Source organism: Cupressus sempervirens, chromosome 1 (genome assembly GCF_028749045.1).
Source record: "Cupressus sempervirens isolate cs-2001-9-10 chromosome 1, ASM2874904v1, whole genome shotgun sequence".
NCBI lineage: Eukaryota > Viridiplantae > Streptophyta > Pinopsida > Cupressales > Cupressaceae > Cupressus > Cupressus sempervirens.
In genome coordinates, this window is record NC_143118.1 from 403,122,709 (window position 1) to 403,135,052 (window position 12,344).

The following is a 12,344-nucleotide window of genomic DNA, read 5'->3' on the forward strand; positions in this document are numbered from 1 at the left end:
TCCATCAACAAAACATATTCTAACAGCACTACATACCTTTTCTACTTTATCCTTCAATGGCTTCAAATTATGTTTCACTCCATCCTTAGTTAGAGTGTAGGTATTTGCTCACCCATCATGTATGGCATGCCTATCAAACTACCACGACTAACCCAACAATATATGACATATGTCCATAGGTATGATATCACATAGTACCTCATCCTAGTAGCTTCAAATCTTGAACTTCACTGAGCATTGCTCATTTACCATGACCTTGTAGCCAGCTTGCACCCAAGTAATATAGTATGGATGCAGGTGTTTCTACCTCTTCAGCTTCAACTCAGTGACCATCATTTCTGACACCAAATTGTCAGTACTTCCACCATCAATGATCACATCACAATACTTATCTTCACATCCACACCTTGTGCAAAACAAGCTCCTTTGCTTAGGTTCATTTTCACCACTCAATAGGACTCTTCAGTTAACTAGGACTTCTCCTCTTTCAACATATTTAGAATGTGAGGATCTGGCATCTTTTTCAACATGTGCAACTCTGGCCTAGCCTTCTATTCTTTGATCTATCCTTTCTTAGCACTATGTACATTGAAATGCTCTATGTCCTTCTTCTCCACAGTGCAAACATTTCCCATGGAAGTCTCCTCTTTCAGATCCTTGTCCTCTACCTCTTCCTCTATGATCCCTATTGTCCTGATCATGAAAATGATAGGAATTTTTTTCCCTCTGGTTCTAATTGCTACTTCTAGACTCATCCTTGTTCTTTTGATCATCATAATGACTACCATAAGATCATCCACCATGACCTCTTCCACTATTCTTATTATCAAACTTCTTTCTCAATTTTTCCTCAACTCTTAGGTCAAACTAGTATGCCTCCTCAATACTGCTCATTCGAACCAAACTTAGCTCATCTGAATACTAGGCCTTAACTCATTAAGATAATGGGCGACTTTCTCCTTATCAACTTCTATATGGTTGGTTCTAATGAGAACTTAGTAGAACTCTTTGATATACTCTTGAATATATTTTCCCACTTGCTTCAACCCTTGCATCTTCTTCAAAAAATGAAGCTCATAATCTATGGGAATGAATTGTTGCTTCAGTTTATCTTTCATCAGATCCCATCTAGTGATTTTGTCCTTTCCCTTTCTATTTTGCTCCAATTGAACCTCCTACCACCAGATCTTTACATGTCCCTTCAATTTTTCCTTTGCAAACTTGACCCTATCAGGATCATCAATATCTTCATAGTTTGTTGATCCAATTGATTAACTCCTCTAGATTAAGATTTCCTAAGAATGTGGGAACCTCAAACTTAGGTATTTTTCCAATCTTGGAGATGACCCTAAAAAGCCTCTCTTCCTCTAGATTTGGAATTGCCTCTGCTTCAACATTTTATTTTACTTTGTCTTCATCCTTGCTTTCATCTCTTACAGAAATATTTATTCTTGTTTACATTTTTCCTTCCAATGCTTGCATTTTCCTTTGGAGGGCTCAGAAACCCTCAAGTGTAACACCTACAACTCTTTTGCCACACTCTCTTTGTTCAGGCATTTTCATGCTTCTGCTGAAACCCTATTGCAAACTATCTCATAATTAGTGATCTGTCTACACACTCAGCCCAAACCATGGTCCTAGTGCAAACTGACTTACAATCAGCAATCTATCCACACACTCAAGAACCTGGTTGTGATACCACTTGATGTAGGGTGCTTCCCTTAATACCATAAACTCATAATAGAAACAAAGAAACAATAGAGAATGTTAGAACAAAATATGTATTTATTTGTACCTCAAATGTGGAATTACCATATTCATAAATACAATATGCTAACATGCATGGGCACCTTCAATACAATAATTTGCAAGACAAGCTGTGAACTATCACCCAGAGCTGTCCTAGATAATGTTTGGGCCCTTCTTAAATAGGAAATTTTATGCCACTCGTGAAGGTTCTAGGTACTCAAACTTAATACCTAGGGCTGACAAACCTTTAAAAAAATATAGAGTTGGCCAAACACATTTTTGACAATTATTTTAGAAGTTTCAGGTAGCCCAACTTTGAAAGGCCATAACTCACAAAATATTGCTCCAATTGGCTAGTATAACCACTTTTTAGAAATGCCAGCTCTTGATCTGCAGCCTCAAAATAGTGCTAGTGTCATCTGTTGAGTTTTCAAACCTCATTTGGGCACTCTAAGGCCTCCAATTGTGAACCTAAAGATTTTTTTGTAAATTGTTCCACCGAAAATCTACAATAACTTATCTGATACTTAAGTTGGAGCAATAATATTTTTATGGTAAGCTTATATCTCTAAAATGAACCTTCATATAGAAAATGAGAACATTCTGAGCTCATATGACACACTTACTAAAAATAGCAAGTTCCCATAAATAGTAACCACCATGTCTACTAGTCCTTATTAAAATAGAAAAGACTGAAATAAAATATTTTTGGGTGATGCAAGATTGCCTTTACACCCAAGATGCTCCTGCGTCACAATTGGATAGTGGGTTCATTGATTTAATCTTGAAGCTATTTAAATAGTGGGTTCAGCTATCTTCCACAACTCTTAATAGGGTTGGAATCTCCTAACAGGGATTCAAAGTCTCCTAATAGGGACTCCTTGTACTAAATATTGTAATAGACTCCTAATAGGGTCCATCCTCTAACAAGGAATATTTATATTAGTACATCATCTTGTGGGCATCATTCCCACCAGGGTTTCCCCTCTAATCAAGGGTTTCCCTAGTCAACATAACTAGTGTAATTGTTTATGTGCATCTTTATGGTTGTTGTTTACCTTGGTTGAATGGTAAAGTTTGTTTAAAGAGGATAAATGTTTTATTATTGAATAACTGATTTACCCCCCTAGATAACTTGGTGGACTATTGTTTCTAAAAATTAGTGTCAGAGCATCAGGTCCTTGAAGAAAGGGTTTAAAAACCTAAGGAGATCTATGAAAAACATGTTCAGAAAGGAAAGTCTGAGATTTGATGGTACCAATTATGATAGCTGGAAGGATAAGATGAAGACTCATCTTTTGTGCATGGGTCCAGGATATTGGCTTGTAACCAAGGCATGTAAGAATATTGTAGAAGAAGACAATCTTGAAATTTGTATCAAGGATTAGAGAGAAGTATTTATGTGCAACATAAGGGAAAGAGAAGCAATAATGTCGGCTCTACATGAAAGTGAGTATAGTCAAGTAAAACTACTCAAAACATCTCATGAAATTTGGAAAACTTTAGAAGCTAATTATGAGGGTGATACACATGCAAGAAGAGCTAGATCAAAAAAATTTACATTGTGCATTTCAAGATGCTATAATTATGGAAGATGAATCTATAAGAAGCTATAATGGAAGAATATCTATGATTTTTGTAGGAATCACATCTCATGGTGGAAAGAAATCAGATGATGAAGTAATATGGAAGATCTTGAATAGTCTAACACCACCTTTCAAGATAGTAACTAGTGCAGAGGCACCTAGAGCACACAAGGATTTCAATAAACCTTTGGATATCACAAAAGCATCAGCAAATATGAAGACATCCAATGACATCAATTGGAGTATTTTGGAGCCTATAATGACCTATAAGGTTAATCTATGTAACAACTTTGCAATAAAAAGGCCTAACAAGCCTTAGGACTAAAATTGGAGTCTAGGATAGAATTAAGTATTTTTAATAGGTTAATAAGTCCATTTGAATGAGTTGGTAAAGTTTCAACACTTAACAATTCCAAAAATTCAAAAGTTACAAAGTTATAAATTTGAATTTCCAAATTATAATGGTCATGGACATTTAGGAGGGAATTAGTTTCTTTATTATTTTTAAACCATCCAACCAATTTGGATTAGTTGGGATAGTTGATAGGAGAATATTAAATGTTTCACAAGTCCATTGTATGGCCAGAGAATCCATGGTATGGACTGCTACAGCAAATTGAATAAAATTTTAATTTCTTGCAAAGTTTAAAGGGTTTTTGGTATGATTCAAAGTTCGTACTGATTGGATTGCCTTGTATAATGTTTTAACCATTCATATTTCACCTCTTTGAATTCTTTCATGTTCTAAAAACCCTACTATAGTCGCTGTTAAGCATTTTTTTGTTGTTCAATCTTTGGAAAATCTGATTTTTAGACACTTTGTGTAGATTTCACACTATGAATGTCATTCTATGAATATAGCACTTTGATTCTCATAGATTGACATCAATTTAACATGTATAGTATCTTACTAACCTTGGAAATGCAAGTTTGATTAATTTATGTGGTGATCACCATAAGAAGACTAAGAAACTAAGTGAATTTGGAGGGTAGGTTGAAGGTTAGAGAGTTTTGGCCAAACAAGGGCACTATTTTATGATGGAATGTGTATAGACATGTTGTATACAAGTTGTTCCAACCTTTATTTGTTGCAAGAAACTTTGGGAAGCATAACATTGAGGAAGCCCTAAATTTATGGGTTTTAAGGGCACAATTTGGGGCTTTAGTACCTAGGAACCTCTTGGAGTTAAATTGACTTCATATTACTTTGATTTGAACCTATTTATGACACTATGTAAAGATTTGGAGCCTATGAGTTTGAATGGTTAGTACTTCCTTTATAAATGTATGAGAATTAGGACTTAAAAATCTGAGAAACAATGAAAACAATCATATACTTTCCAAAGAAACCTACCCTATCCTTTTGGTATGTTAAGTACTCCAAAAAGGGTACTCAAAAATATAATTTATTTGCCTAGTATTTTGGAAAAATTGAAGCAAAGTCCTTGTGAGTGTTGTTATTGTTACAAGGCATGCTATTAGGCCTAGTTTGAGGAGTATTGAAGTTTTTGTCTTGCCCAAAGTACGTGGGCACAAAACACATGAAATTTTTTTTTTAATTTTAATAATAATAAATTTCACTAAGGTTTAAGAGTTGCATTGCAAAAAATAGATTTACTAAGTTCATCTTAAGTTTATCATCATGAGAAGAAATCCATTTCTATAGTTAAATATTCATTATTAAATTGGTATCAACTTTTTATTTCGTTATTTCATTAAGGTTACAATGATATTTTGAAATTTTTTAGAAAACAATATAACTTAAATATGACTAGGAAATAAAACAAATCAAATATCAAAATCTACTAAACTAACATTAAATTTACTAAGATTTTAAATTCTAAAACTTACTAACAACATAATAAAAAGAAGAAAAACAAACATATATATACTTGCTCATTAAACACTTAACTATTAATCAATATTTGACTATAGAACAATTTAGTCATTTATACATTTATCTTAATCAAATTTAGGGACTTTGAATCAAAACTAAACTATCGAATTTAACTATCATAAGTTCTAACTAATCATAATATATGACTAACCTTACAAAGAAATTTAAAAAAAAATCAAACTAACTAAATACTAACTATCCTAACATTAGTACTAACCTAGCACTAATACTACTCTAAATTAAATCTAACTAAATCTTACTAAGCTAAACTTAATTTAATACTACCCACATTTAAACAAAACTCAAACAAAAAACAAACCTACTACTAACCCCCACCCCCTAAACTATACCCTACTTCCTACCACATGCAGACGAGACTGGGGTGCGCTGCCCAAGCACTGACTGGGCGCACTTTGGCAGGCACACCCCACTTTAAAACACATGAAAACTTCCAAGGAAGCGACCCAAGGACATAGGCGCAGATTTGAAAAAACATTTAATGCAATCTCCAAGGGAACTAAGAACAATGCGCTTCCTCCCATGAAATATACTGCTCCAAAAGAGATAAGGGGAAAAGTACAGGGTGATGTCACCCTAAGCATGATGAAATTGACTTTTCTTTAAAACCTTTTCAAGAAATTTCCAAAAGCTGGCGCCAAGTAAGGGAGGAGTTGAATGCATAAAGTAAAGTTGGTAAGAGTAGATATTAGTTTATGTTTTTGTATAGATTTATTTATTTATTTTGTTTACTTAGATATTGAAGGTAAGTTTATTTATTTATTTTAAGGGTAATAAAGATTCTTCTAAGATTCTCTGTCACAAGGGGGAGAATGTAATTTGTTCCCCATACAAAAACCAGAGTTTTTGCTCTCTTGGGACAAAAAAAAATTTTAAGTCTTTATTTTTCTAAGTTGATTTATTAGCCAAGGGGATTTTTTTTTTTTAATAAATAAAATAGGACTTGTTACAATCTAAATAAACCAAGAACTTGAATGATCCATTTTAACAACAATGCAAGAATTGTTTTGTTTTCAATAACCATGAAATTGAACCTACGTTCATAACATAATTTTTTGTTTCAACATATATGAAACTTGAATTTTGCCTAATTGAACATCATCATTTCATCTTATTTTGATATGCATCCATATAACCAAAAAAATACAAAAAAAACTCATGAGAAGCAATAATACTCAATCACTATTTTATTGGCAACCTGATTCAAAGGCTCCACTGGGAAAGAACCAGAAAGAAAACTCGGTGTCATTGCCATTACAAAGAAGTTTTTAAATACAATTTACATAGGATTCCAATCCCAAAATTACAACAATCCAATTAAATTTCCATCATGAACCTTATCAAGGGATCCATATCATTTTTTGCAATACATTGCTAAGATCATAGAGGGAACAAAATTTGACCAAGTGACAAACAAGCATAACAAGGAGACAAAATCAAACATTCATATCCATACTAGGTTTTCACAAGAGGATTCAACATTGAATCAAAAATATGGAAAGGTGGATTTTTCCAACAGGAGATGTCAAACACAACACCAAAATAGATGCCCAATCGAGGCTATAACTCAAGAACTTCTGTTTTTCCATTCTTACATGCCAAAACTCATACAAGGTTTATGCTGACAGGTAGGGGCCCATAACACCCTACCCTCTCTCCCTCTTCTCATCTTGAGAAGAGACTCTACACTGTTGGAGTCCAATACAATACCTTTCTTGAAATTGGCAACTTTTTCTCTATCCAAGGGTGAGTAATGCCAAAACACCCATACAAGAAAACTTCAAAATTCCAACAAAAACATGAAAGAAAAGAAGTCAAGAAAACATAGTTTCAATCCTTCCCAAACATACCCAACATACATACAAGCATACCAATAAACAACACAATAGCACAAGCATGAACCAAGCATGACACATCATGAGAAACATGAACAACATGAACAAGGAGATGAAGAACTCCTACCTTCACAAAGAGGTTATGGTAAAATGAACAAGTTGAGAAGAGCTTTTCCTTCATTGCCTTCAATATTCCAAGACTCCTCTCTAAAAGTAGAGATTGGGTAACAAACAAAACTACTCCAAAAAGGTCCTCCAAATAAGATTCAAACTCAACAACCAAAAAGGGAAATAACTTTCCCCACTCACCTAAAAATCTAGAAGTTTCTAACCCAACCAAACCTAAGGTTAACCTCTAAGTGGAGTTGAGGTTATTCAACTCATGGCAACAACTTTCAATTTTCACACAAAGGCAAAAATAGACTTTTTGAGTGACCTCAAAAGTCAACAAAAGGGGCTTAGGGGGTGTAAAATGCCCCCAACCCATACCCATACCCCTTTGCTATAAATATTTCATGTTTTAAGGCCTTAGGAATTGATTAGGGACCCAACAAATACTAGGAATAAATAAGACCATCTAACAACTCCAAAAATGTAGATTAAGCACTAATTCAGATTAGGGGTAACTAAACTCGATTAAGAAAAAAATTAGCAAAAAGGTCGCTAACATAGTCCAACTTAGGTTTACATAGTTAATCCTAGCTAGCATGCTAAAAATCATAAACAATTCACAAGTGTCAAGTGACACTATAAGAACACAATTACGAACATCAATATTTACTGATCACAGAAAGATACATTCATACATCTCACAATATAATTAAGTTACGAACAACAAGGTTTCCACAAATAGCACATAGGGATCAGTTACATTCCTCTGTTAGGTTTCTTGGCTAAAATATCCTGCACACTCATTGCACACATCAGTAGTCCCATAAAATCGTATGCACATATGTATATACGTATCAAGGAATCACATAAATTAAAACATACATCTATAAATCAATCAAGATTTCTCTCATCCTACTCATATTCTTAATCATTACAATTTCATAATCAAAGTGTTAATATTGCATTTACTTACTTTACCAACATACATGTTCATAAAGCATCAGGTAATGTCTCAACATCTCGAGTTATGAGTATCAAAATAATAATGTATCACTATGCTATGATGGGTCGGGGCGAGGCCTCACATCCTCCCCCACTAGGCATGAACCTCCTCTTGGAGTTCATCAAAAATATAAGGGTACTAAGATTGCATCCATGCTACATCCTCCCATGAAGCTGTGACCTTATTATAACAATCCCATTGGACCCTAACTTGGTCCAGCTCTCAGCCTCAAAGTGCTAGGGTCCATCGAGAAATAATATGAATAGGCTCTAGTGCTAGCTATCCATCTGACTCCACCTGAAAAGCATCCCAATCTATAATATGAGACTCATCATAAATGTATCCTCTAAGTACTAAAATGTGAAACACATCATGGATGTGTGATAGGCTAGGTGGAAAGGCTAAACAATAAGCAACATGTCCTATCCTCTCTAGGATCTCGAATGGTCCAACAAACTGGGGTGCCAACTTAGAGCCCTTTCCAAATTGAATTGGACTCTTGTGCAGTCACACCCTCAAGAACACTCTATCACCAACCTGATACTCTCAATCTATCCTCTTCACATCAGCATACTTCTTCTTTCTATCATGTGCCTCTCTCAGGCGTTGTCTAATCATGGTCACCTACTGCTCCATCTCCTTTACTAACTAAGGACCAATAGATACTTGATCCTCAATCCTATCCCAACTCAAGGGCATCCTGCAAGGTCTTCCATACAAGGCCTCATAAGGCGGCATACCTATGGAGGAATGGTGCCCATTGTTATAGGAAAACTCGACAAGATGTAGGTATTCCTCCCATTTGACCTAATGATCCATCACGTACATATGTAGCATGTCCTCCAAAACTTGATTCACTCGCTCAGTCTAACCATCAGTTTGAGGATGGTATGTTGTACTAAAATTGAGCCTAGTACCCAAAGCTGCCTGCAACTCTCTCCAAAATGAAGAAGTGAACAAAGAGTTTCTATCAGAGATGATCTTATGGGGAACACCATGGAGTCTGACAATGTCCTGCAAGAACACCTGAGCTATGTCTTGTGTTGTGTATGTAGTATGCACAAGTGAGAAATGGGCAACCTTGGTCAACGTGTCCACTGTCACCAAAATGGCATCATGGCGGTGAGATGACATGGGGCTACCAACAATGAAATCCATAGATATAGCATCCCACTTCCACTCTACAATCTCATGCAGCTAAAGAAGCCCACCAGGATGATGATGCTCCACCTTCACCCTCTAACACTCAAGGAATCTCGCAACTATGCTAGGAATCTGTACTCTCATGCTTGGCCAATGATACAACTGCCTCAAATCTGCATGCAACTTCTTAACACCGGGGTGCACTGCATAAGGTGCTCTATGAGCCTCAAGTATAATGAACTTGTGCAAACCCCCAATGGAAGGTACATACATACGGCTTCTATGACATAAAATTCTGTCAAACTCCAAGAAAAACTCTGAATACCTCCCTTCCAAGGGTCTCTAAGAATGCACTATCTGACTCACTTTTGCATAAAGCTCATCAACTGGTAAGTGTTGTAAAATCCGCTCTCTCAAGTTAGTTCAAGTAGTCATAGATGAAAGCTCATGGTGCCTTCTACTTAAGACATCTGCAACCACATTCTCCTTTCTTTTGATGTAATGAACATCAAAATCATACTCACAAAGAAACTCCATCCACCTTCTTTGCCTAGCATTAAGGTTTGGCTGAGAAAATATGTACTACAAGCTCTGGTGGTTGGAATGAAGCTCAAATCTTTGACCTAGAAGGAAGTGTCACCATCTCACCAAGGCATGAACCACTACAGCAAGTTCTAGGTCATGAGTAGGATAATTGAGTTCATGAGTCTTGAACTTCCTAGACTCAAAGGAAATAGGTCATCCATCCTGCATAAGGACTGCCCCTATACTGTCTAAAGATGCATCAGTGTACACCATAAAATCTATAGAAGGATCTTCCCTATCACACTTCTCTATCCACTCATACTTCTTCCCCTTCTTCTGAAGAGATGTGATTGGGTGTGCTAATCTAGAGAATCTTGCAATGAAACATCAGTAATACCCTGCTAGCCCCATAAAGCTCCTCACTTTAGTGACACTGGTGGGTGTTGGCCAATCCATGATGGCTCTAATCTTTGATGGGTCTATTGAGACACCATCACCTGATATGACATGACCCAAATAATGTATCTTAGGTCTGTAGAATGCACACTTTGACAAGTTGCCAAACAACTAATTCTCTCTCAAATTTTGCAATACCTTCCTCAGGTGCTCTTCATGCTCTTTCTCATATGAGAATAGATTAGAATGTCATCAAGGAAAACAACCACAAACTTATCCAAAAAGGTATGGAACACTCTGTTCATGAGGCTCATGAATATAGCTAGAGCATTCGTGAGGCCAAAAGGTACCACGGTGAACTCGTAGTGACCATACCTAGTATGAAAAGTAGTCTTGGGGATATCACTATCCACAATCCTCAACTGATGATAACCCAACTTCAAATCAATCTTTGAAAATACTCAGGCACCCTACAACTAGTCAAAGAGATCATTGATTTTGGGAAGAGGATATTGGTTCTTGATGGTCACTTTGTTCAATTGTTGATAATCAATACACAACCTAAGTGACCCATCCTTCTTCTTGACGAAGATCACTGGTGCACCCCAAGGTGACACACTAGGTCAAATATGCCCCTTCTCTAAGAGTTCCTCCAACTAAGCCTTTAGTTCACTAAGCTCATGAGTAGTCATCTTGTATGGTGCTCTCGAAACTGGCTTGGCTCTCGGCACAAGGTCTATATAAAAATTCACTGCTCTAGATGGAGGCATACCAAGGAGCTCTGAAGGAAACACATCTGCAAACTCCTACAGGATTGGAAAATCATCGAGGGATGGCTCCCCCTCTGAATCTTCCTCTCTATCACTAATGGTGATAGCGATCAATTGACAACCCTTTTGCATGCACCATTTAAGCTACATAGCAGTAATCATACAAAGGGATACAAGTCTCTTCACTTTGAAGATCTCCCTAAAGATACCGCCATCATCCACACATTCTACCCTCTTCTGACGACAATCCATCTTGGTTCTATGGGCATAAAGACAATCCATGCCAAGAACAACATCATAAGAACCTAGAGGGGTAATGTGTAGATCAGACATTGTGGGTATGTCTCCAATCTACATTTGGCAATTCTGCACCATGGAACTAACTGATAATCTGGCTCTTGAAGCTAACTCTACTTCCCAACTAACATCCTGTCTAATTGCCACTAGCCTGCAATGCTCTACCACATATGGAGATATAAAAGAGTCAGTAGCTCAGCCTAGCGGTTGTCAACTGCTGCAAAAACTCTGTGGTATCTACCCATGTCACCAACTGTCAGCTCTGAAAAAGCCCCTCTCTATCCACCAAATGCCTGTCCCTATGAACAATCTCTAGCAATACGACCCATGCCACCACAAGTGTAGCATGGTCCTCGGGTATAAGATCATGCACCCTGTGATCCAGACTATTGTAGGCCTCCTAACCTACTAGATCCACTGTATCCACCCTTAGAAGATTGTTGAGTCTTCACTAATTGTGACTATAGGACTTGTACTTTTTTATCCTATTTGGGACCCTATGAATTCCACTACTTGGGCTTGGAGCCCTGATAACTCTAAAAAGGCTTCTGCTGCTACTATGGTTTTTTTTGTTAAGTCTGTTGGCCCTTAGAGGACCCTGCTATGTAGTTTTGATTCCCTTTCCAAGGGGGTTTCTATTGGGTAGAGTTTTGATTCTGAGATCGATCCCATGATTCTTGTCTACCTCGAGTATCCTTAGCAACTAGTGCTATCTCCACTACCTTTTTAAAGGTGGTAGAGAAGGTTATACAAACTAGACCCTAAAGTGAGAAATTCAAACCCATGATGAAGCGATGCACTCGCAATTTCTCTTCCTTCGTATATTCAACATAAGGAAGGAGCTTGAGGAACCTTCTCTCATACTAAGCTACTATAAGACCTATTTGATATAGAGAATGAAACTCCTCTATCTACTTCTATCTAAAATGCTCTGGTAGGTACCTCTCTTAGAATCTCTCTAAGAATGACTCCCATGTGAGGGTATCCATCCTTACTCCTCCTATAGACTCCTCC